Consider the following 17,419-nt stretch of genomic DNA (forward strand, 5'->3'; position numbering starts at 1 on the left):
ATCGCCTTGGTTTCATCACCCTACCCTCATGCCCGCTTTGGTGCCACCCATGTTCTTGCCTTATAACTGTATGAAAGCACTGAATGCCTACATGTGACCCACCTCAGTGCCTTCCTATCCTATAGTTGTAACCCTACACATGATGCAAAGGCCTAGGATGCCCTATACACGACCTTGCCTTGCACACTAATCAAAGCAATGACTCTTCCTTGCATGCCAAAAAAGGTGTGAATGGAGAAGAGGGTTTGTTGTGAAGGTGTTAACCACTCCGGTGAACATTATTTTTCAAGCGTGGCTATGCTTCTTGGAACATTCTTTTTGTAACCGTGCAAAACGCTTAATGATAAAAGAGATATGGTATGACCAAGCTTATGGCTTATGTAATGCCGGTCATAGGAAAGAGATATACATAGAGCTAGGAAGCTAGTTTTGGGCCCCCAATTGTAAATGGGCAGCCGGCCAGGGATCTTGTATATAAGACATTTTATGGAATATAAAAAGGGACAATCCCATTAGTCTCATTTGAGTTTTTCCTCTCTCTCTCTCTCTCTCTCTCTCTCTCTCTCGCTCTCACTCTCTTAATCTTGTGGATACATGCTTGTGTTCTTGATGCTTGCATATTTGATTGTGGTGGTGTATGCTTGTAGGGATGTTGAGGATCTAGCTTCTCCTCTCCTCTCCCCCCTGTCTTGTCTCTCTACCAAGGTCCCTCTTGCTTGCATGTGGCATGGATTGAAGGTTGAGCTTTCCATAGCTCCCTTCTTCTTGCTCTTGACCTAGCTCTTGAATCTCCACTTGGGTGACACAAGTTGAGGTGGAGTGAGCCCCTATAGCGGCCTCACAAAGGGGAGTTAACCCTCATTAGGGTTGCATGTCTATTTCTCTTCTTCTCTCCCTCTCTTGTTTGCAAGGTTGTATGTTAGGGGATTAAAATATTTGGCACCACTATTGGGGATAGCAGCTAGAATAGGGTCTTCCATTTATTTCATTTTCTAGAGTCCTCATTTTGGCCCAGTTAGAGTGCAAATCCACCGGTTGGTTTCTTGTGCTTGAGTTTTTGTTTGATTGTTTGATGGTGTTCGTGCAAGAAATCAAGAAGTTTGCAAATGCATTGGCAACAATAAATGCCCCCATGCCTGATGATGATTTTGTGGATATTACTTTGCGTGGTCTTGAGTGACAAGGAATATAAATCTTTTGATACATCTATCTTAGTTCGGAGTACAGGTTTACCAGACTTTGATGAGTTGGTTTCACTCTTGCTTGTTGAGGAAATCAAACTCAGTGATTCATTTCAGGATGCATCTACTAGCCATGATGATAATGGCAGAAATCAGGCTTTCTATTCTCAAAGAGGCTTTAGAGGTAGGGGGAGATTCGCATCACGTGGCCGTGGTAATGGTCGTGGATGGCAAGACAGGTCACCACAACATAATTTTCAGCCTTCATATGGTGCTAGAGGTGGTCGTGGATATACACCTCAGAGAGGCAGAGGTAATCCTCACGGTAGAGGACGTTGGCAAGGCCAGCAAACATCTATGCAAGATGTGGAATGCCATTATTGTGGGAAATTTGGTTATATGGCACGTGATTGTTTCCGCAAACAGAATGATTTGAGAGGGGGTAGAGCACAACATCATGGAAATTATGCACAACATGGTGGTGGAAATTATGCATCAAGTAACGATGACACTGCAAATCACTTGTTTGCCATGAAACATGTTGTGGATCTATGATGACAAATGCGGAAAATGATGACACTTGGTATATGGACTCTGGAGCATCAAACCATATGACTTGTCATGGTGAATGGTTTGAGCATATGAAGCCTATGGATGTGAAAGGCTATGTGGAAATAGGAGATGATACTCAGCATGCCATTACACATGTTGGAAGTGTACCATTGGTTATGCACAATGGTCAAACAAAATCTATGTCAGATGTATTGTAAGTGCCTTCGATCACAAAATCTATGTCAGATGTACTGTATTGTAAGTGCCTTCGATCACAAAAAGCTTGGCCTCAGTTGGTCAAATGGTGGAACAGGGATTACAGGTTCGTTTCAACGAGCATGGTTGCTTCGTTGAGGATTTTAAACATGGATGTAGAGTCATTGCTAAAGGTAAGAAAGAAGGCAGGTTGTTTAAGCTGGATGCTGGGATTCTTGAGTTAAAATTAGCCATGTTCTCTAAAAGCAGAAATGTGGTACAGGAAATTGATATGTGGCATAAGAGGATTGGACATGTCAATATACAAAGGTTAAAGAACATGCAGGCAAGAGGCATTGTTAGTGGATTGCCTAGATTCAAGTATGATGGGAATATGCATGTTTGTGAAGCCTGTCAGTTTGGAAAGCAGGCAAGGTTGCGGTTTCCTAGAGAAGGCAACATGAGTAGCAGGCCACTTGAGATAGTACATAGTGATGTATGGGGTCCTGCACAAAGAACATCTATCAAAAAGGCAGTTTATATTATGTGACATTCATTGATGATTTCAGCAGAATGACATGGATATACTTTCTGAGAGAGAAGAGTGAAGTGTTGGAAAAGTTTATGGATTTCAAAGCTTTTGTAGAAAAGCAATATGGCTGTTGGATTAAATGTTTGAGGATAGATGGAGGTGGTGAATACACCTATAATGCTTTTGAGCATTTCTTGAGAAAGCATGGCATAAGAAGACAATTGACTTGTAGGTATACACCTCAGCAAAATGGTGTGGCTGAGAGAAAGAATAGAGTCATATGTGAAGTGGCCAGGGCAATGCTCAATGAAAAGTGCATGCCAGATTATTATTGGGTAGAAGCTTGTGCTACTGCAGTGTATATACTCAATAAAACACCTACAACAGCCATTCATGGAAGTACGCTAGAGATGCGGCTTACAGGTTATAGGCGAGACATTGGACACCTCAAAGTATTTGGATGCATAGCTTATGTACATGTGCCTGACGAGAGAAGGAGGAAGTTGGATCCTAAGGCAGAAAAGTGTGTATTTGTTGGATATGCACAGGATCAAAAGGCATACAAATGTTACAATCCACAAACTAGACAAGTGGTCATCTCACGAGATGTGGTGTTTGATGAGCTTGCTAGTTAGTACAAAGCAAAGGATGAGGGTGTTATTGAGTCACTTGAAGCTGATGTGCCTGTGAACTTGCCACAAGCAAGTTCTAGTTCTACTTCTATGTCTGGGCCAGCAGGCAGAGGCTGAGAGTAGCAGTGTACGTCCATGGTCAGGACGTTTGAGGCATGAGAGTGTAAGCACTGGGAGTAGTGCTATGGATAAAGGCAAGAAGAAGGCTGAAGGAATTGGAATTACAGGTTATGAGTCATCAAGTTCAGAGAGTTTGGATGAGGAACTTGGTATACCTGTTTTACGCACACCTGGTGCTAGGCAGGATAGATATGTGCCACCACATGCTAGAGTGACAGGTGTTCAGAGTGATCCGCATGCATTGCGGAGATCCCAAAGGGTCAGATATCCAGTTGACAGGTTGACATACCGTGATTTTGCTATGCATTATACATATATGACATCTTTGGTGAAGCATGTGGAACCTACATGCTATACAGAAGCTATTGGAAAGCATGTATGGGAGAAAGCAATGGATGTTGAGATGGATGCATTGGTTGACACATGGGATTTGGTTGCACTACCAAAGGACAAAAATGTTATTGGTTGAAAAATATTACTTTAATAACTTTCTAATTACTTGCTAATCATGTTGATTCTTACATTTGATCCACCATAGTCCATCACATTGCTGAAAAGTCAACTAGGAAGGTAAAAAATATGATCATTGATGAGTTGACCAAATGATCATCCTTGAAAAGGTCAAGCTAAAGGAGGCAAGGAAACCTCTCAACAATGTACACTTATACCCAAGGAGAGAGCTAGTTTGGTGCTCAATAGGTAGATAAAACTATACAAGTATTGAGAATGCTCGCATTTGCAACCCAAAACATTGCTCTATTTTGTGCACATTACAAATGCTTGGGAAATCGTGAGACATCCATGTGTTGATATGGTCGTTAGCACAAATACGAGTATTAATTGATAAAAATATAAATAACCACACAAAACTCAATAAATCAAGACAATGTAACCCATACTCTCATGCATGGATGAAATAATCCATGTACATGTAAAGTAAGCTAGATCACCGAGATTTTAAAAGGCATCCCAATCTAAACTTAATAAATCAAGACAATGTAATCCATACTCTCATGCATGTACGGAATAGTCCACGTACACGTAAGGTAAGCTAGATCAACAATATTTTAAAAGGCATCCCAATATAAACTCATCTAGGAGAAGTTATAAATAATGAGAAATGTGGGAATATTAAATTTCATGAATTTACTCCTTATAACATGTCCTGGATGTGTATGGTGGGAGACAAATATCTTTTTAGGTGGTAATTGAGATTTAAGATAATCTAAATGAGTTAGAAATTCTTCATCAGGCACTGTCGGGTCATCTTCAATGTTGTATCCTTGATTAATTTCCTCTTATTCCATACATCGACAAAAATAAAAATTTGGAGCAAACATGAGGAATCATAACAAAACACTCTTCGTGATCTCACCTCTAGATTTTCGACCATTCATCCTCCAGTTTGTTGTTGAAGATCCGTATAGGTAAGTAATGTCTGGAATAAATTCGCTTTTTGTTTTGAGATAGAAGCTAGTTGAAGACACTCTGCCCATAAGTCGTAGGAGTTTTGACGGTTGATGAGGATCATGTGAGGAGATGTTCGAGTTATTTTGATATGAAAAAAAATATTCTTACTCAAGTGTTTTAGGTCTAAAAATGATAAGTAATTCTCTTGGTGATGTGGATGTTTTTTTGGAAAAGCTTTTGGTCAGAGTAATGAAAAGTGCATTTGGTTAAAGTTTGAATATACAATATAAGCGCATTTGTTTTAAGTTTGAATATACAATATAAAAAGAATAAATTATATTTCAAAATAGCCTTCAAATAGAGTGTAATGAAAGCATATTTGGTTTAAGTTCAAATATAAAATATAAATAGAAGAACCTAAATTTCAAAACAACCCTTAAATGCAAGGGAAGTTGAGAGAAAATTTTATTTTTTGAGATTTTATTTTTGGATTTTGGGTATTTTTAGGGCACTTTTGGGCTCAAAATGGTAATTTTTGGGTAAAAAATATGGATTTTGGACGCCAAAAGTGGCTTTGTAAATTTTTGAAATTTATTAGTGAGGAAGATAAGTGCAAAGGTTGAAATGTGTTGTGGGTTGGAATTAAAAAAATTAGAAGCTTGCTAACTTATAAATTAAGATTTATAAAGCCTATCAAAGCTTTAAGCTTTAAGCTTTTAAAGCTTATATGATAAATAAGGAAACCATCGGCCGTCTCTGTGCATCAAAAAAAGAAAGTAACTTAGTGAAAGAGATGTGCTATGCACCATTGAGAGAGAAAGGAAATGGTGCACCATCGGCCATCTATATGCATCAAAAAAAGAAAGTAACTTAGTGAAAGAGATGTGCTATGCACCATTGAGAGAGAGAAAGGAAATGGTGGTGATGGAGCTTGGGGGTTATGAGATTCACATCTATGGTGTCTGATTTAGAAGAGGTGAAGAATTTGGCAAAACGACTTCTAATTTTTGGGTGGTTTTGGAAGTGCTTCCCAGCTTGCTTTGCCTTGTGGGTAAAAGAATTATGAGATTTAGGTGTCCAATGGGATAAAACAAGCCTTCCCTTGAGCCCTAATCTTAAAATTTAAGCCTAAGCTATGGGTTTTACTCTATTTTTCTTTGCCCAAGAGTCCATATCCCTTGAGAATTGAGTTGTACACTTTATAGAAGAACTTACAAGCTCTAGAAGGATACCGGAATTACTTTTTAAGCTTTTATGAATTATCCAACAAAGCATCAACTGAATCAAAGTACATATCAAAAATCTTACCTTGTTTTTGCAAAGAATTCTAAATACCATTCTTGTTGTACATGGCCAAAGCTTTGATACCACTATTGGAGGACAATGACCCATAAATAAATTGTAAAATAAAATAAAATGACATAGTGTAGAATTTACACACATAACACAAGATTGGGTCCAATTCTCCCTCCACACAAGAGTGAGCCCATGCTTCCTCTTGGTATATTTTAATCATATCACTTGAAATCACTTTTGGCACTTAAAATAGCTTCCACTTTTACAAAGATGTCAACTTTATTAAAAATAGCTTGCTTTATTGAATGTGCAAGCCAAACTCTTCAAAATAGGTGTAAAACTTAAACCATATAAGTGTGTACATATTTTATAAAATTAAATATACATAGGGAGATTTCACCTCTCTAAATAAATATATCTGCTATGTCAATAAATATGGATGCTGCCCAAAGTGGAATAAATGGCATGCGTTGCACAAAATCAAATATTATTCCATCAACACCCAAAGTTGAGTGTCTCAAAATCTTCATGAACACCACGAACTTGTCTCTATTATCCGACCCAAGGATCTACACTTATATCAACTATGTGAATCAATTAATAAATTAGCTAACCAAAAATACAAATAACCATATGAAACTCAATCAATCAATCAAGATGATGCAACCCATACTCTCATGCATATACAGAATCACGAGCGTACATGCAAATAAGCTAAAATCACCCAAATTTAGAAAGGAACAATCTAAACCTATCTAGGAGAATTCATAATGAGAAACGTGGGAATATTAAATTTTATGAATTTATTCCTCATAAAATATAAGTGTTTAATTGCACCCAAGGATCAACATAAGACTGCATTTTCTATTGTGGGAGGGATTTTTACCTATCGAGTTATGCCCTTTGGATTGACCAATGGCCCCGCAACATTTCAACGGCTTATGTGTACAGCTTTCAAGGACTATCTATAGAAGTGGTTGAAAGTTTTCATTGACAATTCACTTGAAGTAAAAAGACCATCTAGCTTACTTGAGAAAAGTATTTCAAAGTTTTTTATTATATTAAATATCCTTGAACCCATTAAAATACCAATTTTGGGTAAAGCATGGGGTTATACTAGGACATATTATACCTAAAAATGGTATCTCCACATATGAAAGCAAATTTGAATTGATTTTGGAACTACCACCACCAACCCCTAATTTCAAGGGAGTGTAAAGGTTTATGGGACATGTCGGGTACTACAAAAGGTTTATTGTATTCTTTGTAGAGAGATTGCAAGGTGGTCCAAGAAATTTTAGCAAGTGTATGATGAGGAGAAGAAGGTCTTGGTAAAGTGCACCTATCTTAAGACCCCCAAATTGGGAGATAATCTTTCATGTGCATATTGATGCATCAAATTTTGCTATTGGGGTGTGAGCACAAATTGGTGGACTACCCTATTTGTTTTTCCAACAAACAACTCAATGAAATTGAGATGAACTGCACAACCACAGAAAGGGAAGGGTTGGCCATGGTTTATATGGCGAAGAAGTATAGACACTATCCTTTGGGTAACAATTTATATTCTTTGTGGATCACCACACATTATTATATTTTTTTCGATAAGCCTTGCACCATGGGTTGATTACATGATGGTTGCTCTTACTCTTGGAGTTTGACGCCATAGTCATTGTAAGAAAAGGAACATAACATGTTCTAGCTGATCACATGTCACGAATTCCTAAATGGAGTGCGAGTGTGATTTTTTGGTGAGCTTTTTATAGTGAGGATTTTTAGAGCATGTGAAAATTTAGTGAGCTTTTTGTGGTGATATTTTTTTGAGCACATGAAAATTTAGCGAGCTTTTTTTTAGCCAACTTGAAAAGTTACACACATAGCTAATTTATGGTGTTGAAAATGAGAGCTTGAATAAAACTAGTGCCCCTATCATTTAGGAAAACTGTAATAAAGGGATTTTAGTGTGCACATACATATGGGATGGACCTAGGCACATGGGTGCTTAGGGGCATTTACATATATGTTGTGTAGGGCATATGGGCCTTGGGGCTATAAAAGGCACTAGCCCTTGGATATTGTACCCTTTTAATACCTTTTATCATGATATGATTTCTTGTCTTCTTAGAGCTTATTCTTCCTAAAGCTTCCATGGCCTTCTTGGCTACTGCCTTAGGATGGTGACTTACACCCATACCTACTCCATGCCTTGAGCATTACCTTAGGATGGTGACCAACACCCATGTTGTCACTCCATGCCTTCTTTAGTGGCCAACCTTATTAAACTAGTATCAGAGCCTTTAGCTTAGATCCTTGCTTAGTAATTATATGATAATTATTCTTGTTTAGGGAGTGATTATATGATAATTATTTTTGAATTATTCTTAATTTAAATTTTAGAATACATTTTTTTGATCATGATAATGATAATCATTTTTGGATTACTATTAATCTAGTTTTTCATAATGCATTTTCTTGATCATGATTAGTGTTAATAATTTTTAAAATTAATTTTTACATAATTTTTAGATTTGCTAATTTCTTGATTTGAGAAAATTACAAATGAAACTTTTGTTAATCATTTTTGAATTTGTATTAATCACCATTTTTAGAACCCTAAAACACCATATTAGATAATTTGGGAAAAATCCCATTCTCATTTGAAAAATGGGAGCATGGTGAACTTGTCCAAAAGTTTGTCAAAACCCCCTCATGTGACATATCATTGGAAAGATCTTGAAGAGTAGAATCTAAATCTATGATTTCCGACAAATTTGGAGTTAGTATGTTTAAGATATGTCCAAAACTATATGGAGTAATTGATTCCCAAAATGTGAGATTTTTCCCAAACTACCTAATATTGACTTCTAATCCACTTTACTGCTAGATATCTTGAATTTCTTGATCTTCTTGATCTTGATTTCTTGAATTTTCTTGATTTTTGAACTTAGGGTTTACAAAAATTTTAAAAACCAGTATTGAGTGATTTTTTGCTTAGGAAGAAACTTTTATGAAATTAGGATTTACAAAAATTTCAGCAACCAATATTGAGTGATTTCTTGCTTAGGAAGCATACTTTTTCAAAGGTTAATCTTTAGAGCCCTTATTTCCTCAAGATTGAAACCTTAGATTGCTAAATCTTTGAGTTCTTGAAGGAATATTGTAAGAAGAAGGTTGCTGTGCAAAATCTTGATGTAATTTCAAGAAAGTTTATAGAATACAATTGCATAATACATTGCTGTGTAGTTTCAAGTGCAGAGTTAAAGATTCAGATGTAAAGTGAAGGACATTCAAGACCTGTTTCAAGAAAAGTGCAGAATCTTGGTACAGTTTTAAGAAAGTGTGCATAATCTTGGTGTAGTTTCATGAAGTGTGCAGAATGTAGTTGCTATGCAGATTCAAGTACAAACTTAAAGATTATAGTGTAGAGCACAATTCTATTTGTAGATCTACAATGTAGAATAGAGTTTATAAATTATGCAAAGTTTATTGTGCTGAAACCAAATCTTGATGCAAAACAACAGTTTGTGATTCTTGATCAAAATCCTTCTAATCTTGTCACTTTCTTGTAAAGAAGTTGAATAAAGATTACAAATTTATTGGAGTAGTACAAGCTTTATAATTTCAAGTGTAAAAATTTAAAAAGTTAGTTGGCTAATACTGTGTTTGTAAGTATGGCCCCCTGCTGGGAATTGAACCCAATCCACTGGTGTGAGCGAGTGTGCTCCATACACCGCAAGGTTCTCTTAACTTGCATACAAGACTTCTTGAGAGTGAATATCTGTTGCATATTTTTACAAATCTTCAATCTACAAAACTTGGTGTACAAGCAATAGTGTAGAGATTCATTGAGATGGCAAAAAATTGGCAGCTTCGATCTTCGCATCATAGAGCCCTAAGTGGCCAACTCTGTAGTTAAACAACATCATGCACAAGACAAGTGAGTAGTCTACTCAGCACTAATACAAGTAAAATATGTAGTAAAGGAACCACTACATTCATACGAGGCAAGTACAATTCTTATGGTACAAATGCTATGATTTACCTAGCGCAAGACTTTTGCAAGTCATTTCGGAGTAATTGATTGAGATCCTAGTGTTGCATCACTTGCCAAGGAAGCCCCCTTATGAGCATCTTTTAAGAGCCATCATTGAGCCTTTTCATAAGTTCCCAGCACCAATAAGGTTACCTGAACCCTAGACACATACCATAGGCACCATAGTAGTTAGGAAACATGTTTCCTACAAGGAAGGAAACGTGTTTTCTTGTAGGAAATGCATTTTTTTCAAGAATTTTTTTTGCCTCCCCCCCCCAAATCTAACGTTGAAATCTCTGCGACTCTTTTGATAAAGTTTTTTCTAGTTTTCGTGTGCTGCTTTCCCTCATCAAGTCTGATTTATTTTGTATTGTTTATGAGCATTGGGCGACGGGCCATGACTGTTGATTCATCATGATTCATGTGACATGAACACTTCAAACTTATAAGTTTTAACCTATGTAGTGTCATGTTTTTTTTTTTGGCATGGAATGATGGATGATTGGATCATGGATCATGGATAGTGGACCATGGTCTTTGAATCATGATCATTTGACATTGATGATGGATGATTATATGGTTTTTGTTATTTTTGATTCAAAGACTATAGGCTTCAAATTGATGTTTCCATGTATTCTATGCATTTAGTGTTATTTTTACATATTTTATATAGTATATATTTGAAATTTTGTACATGCAAAAACCTGTAGGTAAGAAACTTGTTGGAAACTTTGGGTTGATTTTACGAAACCCGTTTAAAACTTTTAGGGAACTCGTTTCAAACAACCCCCTAACTAACTACTATGATATTAGGCACATACCCTAGGTATCATCATAAACTTTAGTGGAGTCTCAAGAGGCATTATTAACATTCAACCCAACTTCAACATTCGGTGAATGTGGTTGGATCTGGACAAAAGCTACACAAAAAAAGAAAAAAAGAAAAAGAAAAAACATAACATTTGTAGGCATCCAACCTGAATCATGCAGAGAAGAGCGAGAGCACATCACATCTTTGCTGCCGTGACTTTGCAGTGGCGAGTGGGAAGCTCTTAGCTGCCGTGACTTCTACAGGTAGTCGGAAAGTCCTCCGTCCTCTATAGTTCAACGATCAGTCGTGCTTTCTTTCCTTGGGCTAATCCCATTTTCCCATCCCATTCGTCCATATCTTGCATCCTACTCACTTGAGTTTTTCCTTATGTCCATAGCTTGCATCCTACTTACTTGTGTGTGCCTACACTTATTTGAGCTTTATACCTCTCCGACCTTTTCACACTCTTTATTTTGGGGAGTATTTCACACGCTATATTTTAGTTGCTCACATGCAACGTGCGTGTCTTGAGTCTTACTCACATGCCTTGGACTTCATTGATGATTTCTCACACGTGTGAGGTGTGGTGTGATTCATACACTTAGCATTTGTGGAGCGTGTTCACTTGATTTTGGGTTTGTTCACATGCTTTTAAGCATTGTCAGACTTGTTCACACATGAGTAAATTTGTGTGAGATGTTCGCATGCTTCAAGATTTCATTGGTGATTGTTCGCATACTTTAGCACATTTTGGACTTATCTCACACATTTGGGAGATTTTTTGTGACTTTTCTTATGGAGCGTGTTCACACGCTATGTGTGGGATATTGGGGATTATTCACGTGCATTGTGTGAGATCTTGGTACATTGTTCACACGTTTGGGGATTTGGTGAGTTTATTTATGCATGCCTCATACTTTGGGTATTTTGGATGTTTGTATGGTGTCGATGTGCAGCATTGTGTGTGTATGCCATGCAGGCATGAGCTATATGCATATCATGATTATCATATGTTTAGCTTGGATGAGTAGGCAACATTATCATGTTATTTTGATTAGCACATGGCTATGTACATGTGTGGATCTTTACATTCCTTTGTATGGGATTAGACAAGGAGCTATATTTTACTAGTTGATTTGGGACCCTTTACACATACCAGCACTTCAGGGAGGAGTGGTATGCATGCAAGTATGGGTTTGATACATATCAATTTGTTGAGGATGATGATGATGTTCATGCTACGATTATAGATGATTATATGGGTGATGATGATGATCATAGTGATCATTCATGGGATACATTTAGTAAGTTATGGCATGACAAGATTGGATCTTTGGGGGACGTGTATCAAGCATTCTTACACTTCCACATCAGTATCATAGTGGTGTTTGCATGGGCCTTGAAAGATTCTATGACTCACCCACGACATTGGCTAGCCATCATCTCATTGATTCTCATTTACTTAGATCGACTCATTCATTGTACTATGATGGGGATGATGATGTATTGTATACACACACACATGATGATATTGATGTATTGCACACACATGCATATGATCATAGTAATATGCATGCACATGATGCCACTGACACATATGCACATGATGATGATGTATGTGATAGTGATGTGTGTGAGTTAGATTATGTGGGCATGATCTTGAGGGCAGAGATGGTAGTGAGCATACCGAGCATCGACACTTCTATGCCTATCATCTTTCCTACGGACCATGAGAGGATACTCTAGTTGATTGTGGTGACATTCACTGCTCCTAGTATTCATAGTATTCATGGCAGTATTCGTGTGGATAGAGTTCATGTATTTGAGCAGTCAGGGATAGTGCATGAGAGTGGTGATGATTTTTATCATATTAGACCTTGTAGGAGAGATAGAATTGTGCATATGGATCTAGAGAGATTTTTATTTGATTTGGGAATTTTCCTAGATCCAGTGATTAGAGAGATTGACATATCATTGGATATAGGTTATACATGGATTCCATTGATGGATACAGACCATGGTCATGATGATGATTCTAGAGATTGTAAGGATGACATGGTCAACAGTTTGATGGATGATGATCATATCCATAGTGATCGTATGGCATAGATCTTGAGAGATTTGTATTTGATCTAGACATCTCCTTAGATCCTATACCATTGGAGATAGATTTATCATGGGATTTTGGTCACATAGGGACATTGTTGATGGAGATAGACCATGTTTATGAGGATGACCTTGGAGGCCCCTTAAGGATAACATAGATGATGATTTTAGGAGATGATATCATTTATCTTTCATGTGAGGATACCTCTTCATTTTTTAGTGATGACTATGACGATGTTGATGATTATATTGATATCTTGGATTATCATACACACATAGAGGGTCTTGCACATGAGGATATAGTTCATGGGTCGGACCACACTCATGTACATATGGATACAGTGGATCATGCCTTTGACTTTTCGAGTAGCCCTATGGGGGTTGATGATGGCATGGGTTTCCATTTGATCCTACATGAGGTCGACCTCGAGATGAGTTCATTGGGCTTCCATGGGTGTCTACATGATCCTATACTCTTTGGAGCTGGGATATTCATCTTTAGGTGAATTCTATGCCACTTGAGATGTATGGTGGGGATGATTATGTGGAATGACACTCAGATGTACCTGCGACACACCTTTGTCTTGGCGCCTACTTGATAATTCTTTTGTGCCAGGACCATTTTTCATTTCAACCATGTGTGATGGTTACATTCGGTGGATACCATGAATGCTGGAATTGAATTATGGTCATGAGGATGGACCTACAAGTTTTTCTTATGGCCCAGGAGCTACTACATCAGCTTTAGAGGTCCGTAATGTGCACCATATCTATCTGTTTGACCTAGGAGGGTTGAATAACTGTATCATTGACATCGGCTCTCTACATTTTCCATTTGATCTAGGTGGTTTGAGGGCCATTGCTTTGGAGTCTACATGGCTTGGATTTCTCTTTTATATAGGCAGATGTGGTTGTATGGATTAGTTCATCTTTGGGGTGACATTTGTAGCTTTTCCATTTGACCCTGGAAGATACCTGACTAGCCTCATCATCAACAAGAGTTCTTTATCTTTTCCATTTGACCCTGGGGATTCACGTATTGGTATTGGTTCTTTGTGGTGGTGGTGACTCTTGGTCGTGTATTTGGTTCTTCGTATATAGCTTTGGTATTTGTTTTGTGCATGACCACCATTTGATTTTGAGGACAAAATCATTATAGGAGGGGATGGTTTGTAATGAAGGGATTTTAGTGTGCACATACATATGGGGAGGGGCCTAGGCACATGGGGGCTTAGGGGTATTTACACATATGTTGTGTAGGGCATATGGACCTTGGGACTATAAAAGGCATCAGCCCTTGGCTATTGCCTTAGTATGATGACCTATACCCATGCCTACTCCATGCCTTGAGTATTGCCTTAAGATGGTGACCCACACCCATGTTGTCACTGCATGCCCTGAGTGGCCAAGCTTCTTGCAGAAACCATAATCTAAACCAAAACAAGGCCACATTAACAAGGCCCACCATAATCTAAAATTAAACAAGGCCTTATCAATGAGACAATATTAATAAGGCCAGCAAACAAAACCTTATCAAAAAGACCAGCCATAATCCACAAAAAAAAGAACAAGACCACATCAATGAAGCTAACCATAAAGCAAAACACATGCTTATCAACAACAAGGCTAGCCATAATCCCTAAAACAAACCAAACCATCCATAATCCAAACCAAAACAATGTTAACTATTATTCAAACCAAAACAACCAAGCCATAATACAAACCAAAACAATACTATAACCATTATCCAAAGAAAAACAATGCCTTATTAACACGGCCAACCATAATTCATAAACCAAAATCAGGCCTTATTAAAATGAGACCAACCATAATCCACAAATCAAAACCAACATATTAATGAGAAACCATAATCCAAACAAAACAAGGCCTTTTTAATAAAACTAAAGATAATCTAGATCAAAATAAAACCTTATCAAGGCCAGCCATAATCCAAAAACAAAAAACCAGGCAATATTAATGAGGCCAACCATAATTCAAAGCAAAACAATAGTGACCATTATCCAAATCAAAACACTGCCTTCTCAACAATGCTATATATAATCCACAAACCAAAACCAGTCCATATCATAAAGGCCAACCATAATCCAAACCACCAAAACAATGCCAACCATTATCCAAATCAAAACAAGGTCTTATCTCAACGAAGCCAGCCATAATCCACAAACTAAAATGAGGCCATATCAATGATGCCAACCATAAGCTGCAAAGAAAAAACATGCCAACTGCCCCAAAATAAGCATAATCTACAATTAAGACCTTGTAAAGCGTCCGAAGATGGGCCACATGCAAGATCTAAAAGAAGAGAGTGAACAATATACTCATCTTCTTCAATGCAAAGAAAATGCCTTTGCATTTCTTTATCGGCCCTCCCTAAACCATCACTTCCAAAAAACATATCTATCAATGTAGCCCCAGGGTCCGTAAATGTGGTGAGTAGCCATTTGTCAGCACTGCACAAGAAGGTATAAAATTATGATTGAAACCAACTTGCATATAACATTTAGTGTAAGATTTCGGACCTCTCTACACCTTTGCGTACATAAGAGAAGGCTACAATCATGCATTTTGTACTCTTCCTTACCTCTAATTCCATATTAATGGTTTTCCCTTCTTCTCGATCCATGTGGGGAAGCTTGGCCATCCCTCGCCAAAACACGCCCAATAATAACTCACATACCTGTAAGATGCATTAAAATGTTAGGAAAGGAACATATTCAATGTAATGTGATCACATGAACCTCAAATAGATATTTTCACCATATGTGATCATCAGTATCACACACATATCCTGCATCACAAAGCAAGCTATATGTGCATGGGTGTAGACCAAAGGCCAATGGTCGGCCATGGTAGGAACACTGAACCAACCCTTATCCATTGTGAATGTAGCCAACTCTGCCAATGCTAAGGAGATATCTCACGAGAAGTGATTCCACTTAGGACATTCCATGATCAAGGAATAAACTCTCCTCTTCATTGGTTAGGAAAAATATTTTTTTCTAACACTCAACTTAGGAGGAGTTTTACAAAGTAAAAACTTGTCATCATAAACATTCAAGTATGCCCTTAATTGGAGGAGCTGGGCAGCACTACTCCCTCCTCTCACATCAAATCACTGACACACACTCACTAGCATGCATTATTGAGAAGATTAGAGAGAGCTTTAGCAAGAGGGAAAGCTGAATTTCACAATGGGAGAGTGTCCTTGCATTAGAAATTGCCTTATATACATGGCCATAAGTGTTCACACCCACTTAAAATGTGGCCCTAAGAGAGAAATTGCTTATATACATGGACATAAGTGTTAACACACACTTAAATTGTGCCCTTGCATTATGAGAGAAGCTGTCTTAAATATATGGCCATAAGTGTTCACACACACTTAAACTATGGGCTGAGCAAGTGCCAAAAGCTTCTATTTGGCCTACTTCTTATACATTATTTCATCTCATAATACATGGATGCATTACAAAACTAGGGAGTGTTAAATTTGCAGAAATGTGATAAGCTATGGTGGATCAAATGCTAGAATCAACATCATTAACAAAGAGATTAGATGATGATTAAGATGTGATTAGTGAGCAATTAACTGATAGCTTAATGTACGCATGGATAATCAAAAACCCACAAATTCTCATTAGGCCAATGCCTCAATTTATAGAGTTTACATCCAAGCATCTAATCCCACTGATCTCTCCTTGATTCACTCCACCTCTTTTGCTTGATTCTCTCCACCTCTTCCCAAAATATCTCCACACATCCTAAATCTTCTCATGCTACCCTTTATTCTCTCCCAGTAGATACTTCTCACCTTTTCACAGCTTCTCTCTCATTTACAGATTCTCTTTTATAGCCTCTTGCTAAGGGCTTGTTCCCGCACACACCCTATTCACTTGTATATTTCAACACCTCCCCTCAAGTGAATACTCCTAGCACACCTGGACCCTATACCAAGTTTCCCTCTTACTTGGTAGTCCGCGAACAGTGCCTCAAGTCCCTAAACTCATAGTCCTTAACACCCTCTCTCTCTATGTGTCCAAGGCTACTACAAGTGCCCGTGACCTTGACTTAAGTGCTCACACATACATCTACCACATGGCCTACATCATCGGTGGCTCAGAGGTGGTTTTACTCTATTGGGGCAGGTTACATTGGGTTGTGGGGTTTCTCTCTCTCTCTCTCTCTCTCTCAGAAAAAATGATCTGACTCCACTTCCTTAGGAGCCTCCATGAAGTTTGCCGATGTCATTCCTTCTCCCCACTGGGTTTGCTGTAGCAGTCTCTTGCCATGTGTCCTGGCTTTCCACAGTTGTGGCAAGTGAAGGTCCTTCCTCCTACTCTGCCTCTTCCTCGTCCTCATCCTCATCCTCGAGAGAATCCTCCTCAGGTGAAGAATGCTTTTTACTCTCTAGCTGTTGAGTCTAGCCATTTCTTCTCTTTGACCTTGGTCTCTTGCTCTAGTAGAGCTCCTTCTATCTCGTGCAGCTTCAATTCAGGTACATTCTTTAAGGTTGCTACAATGTTTTCATAT

Source organism: Cibotium barometz, chromosome 44 (assembly GCF_041138505.1).
Source record: "Cibotium barometz isolate CiBa-2024 chromosome 44, ASM4113850v1, whole genome shotgun sequence".
In the NCBI taxonomy this organism is placed as follows: Eukaryota; Viridiplantae; Streptophyta; class Polypodiopsida; order Cyatheales; family Cibotiaceae; genus Cibotium; species Cibotium barometz.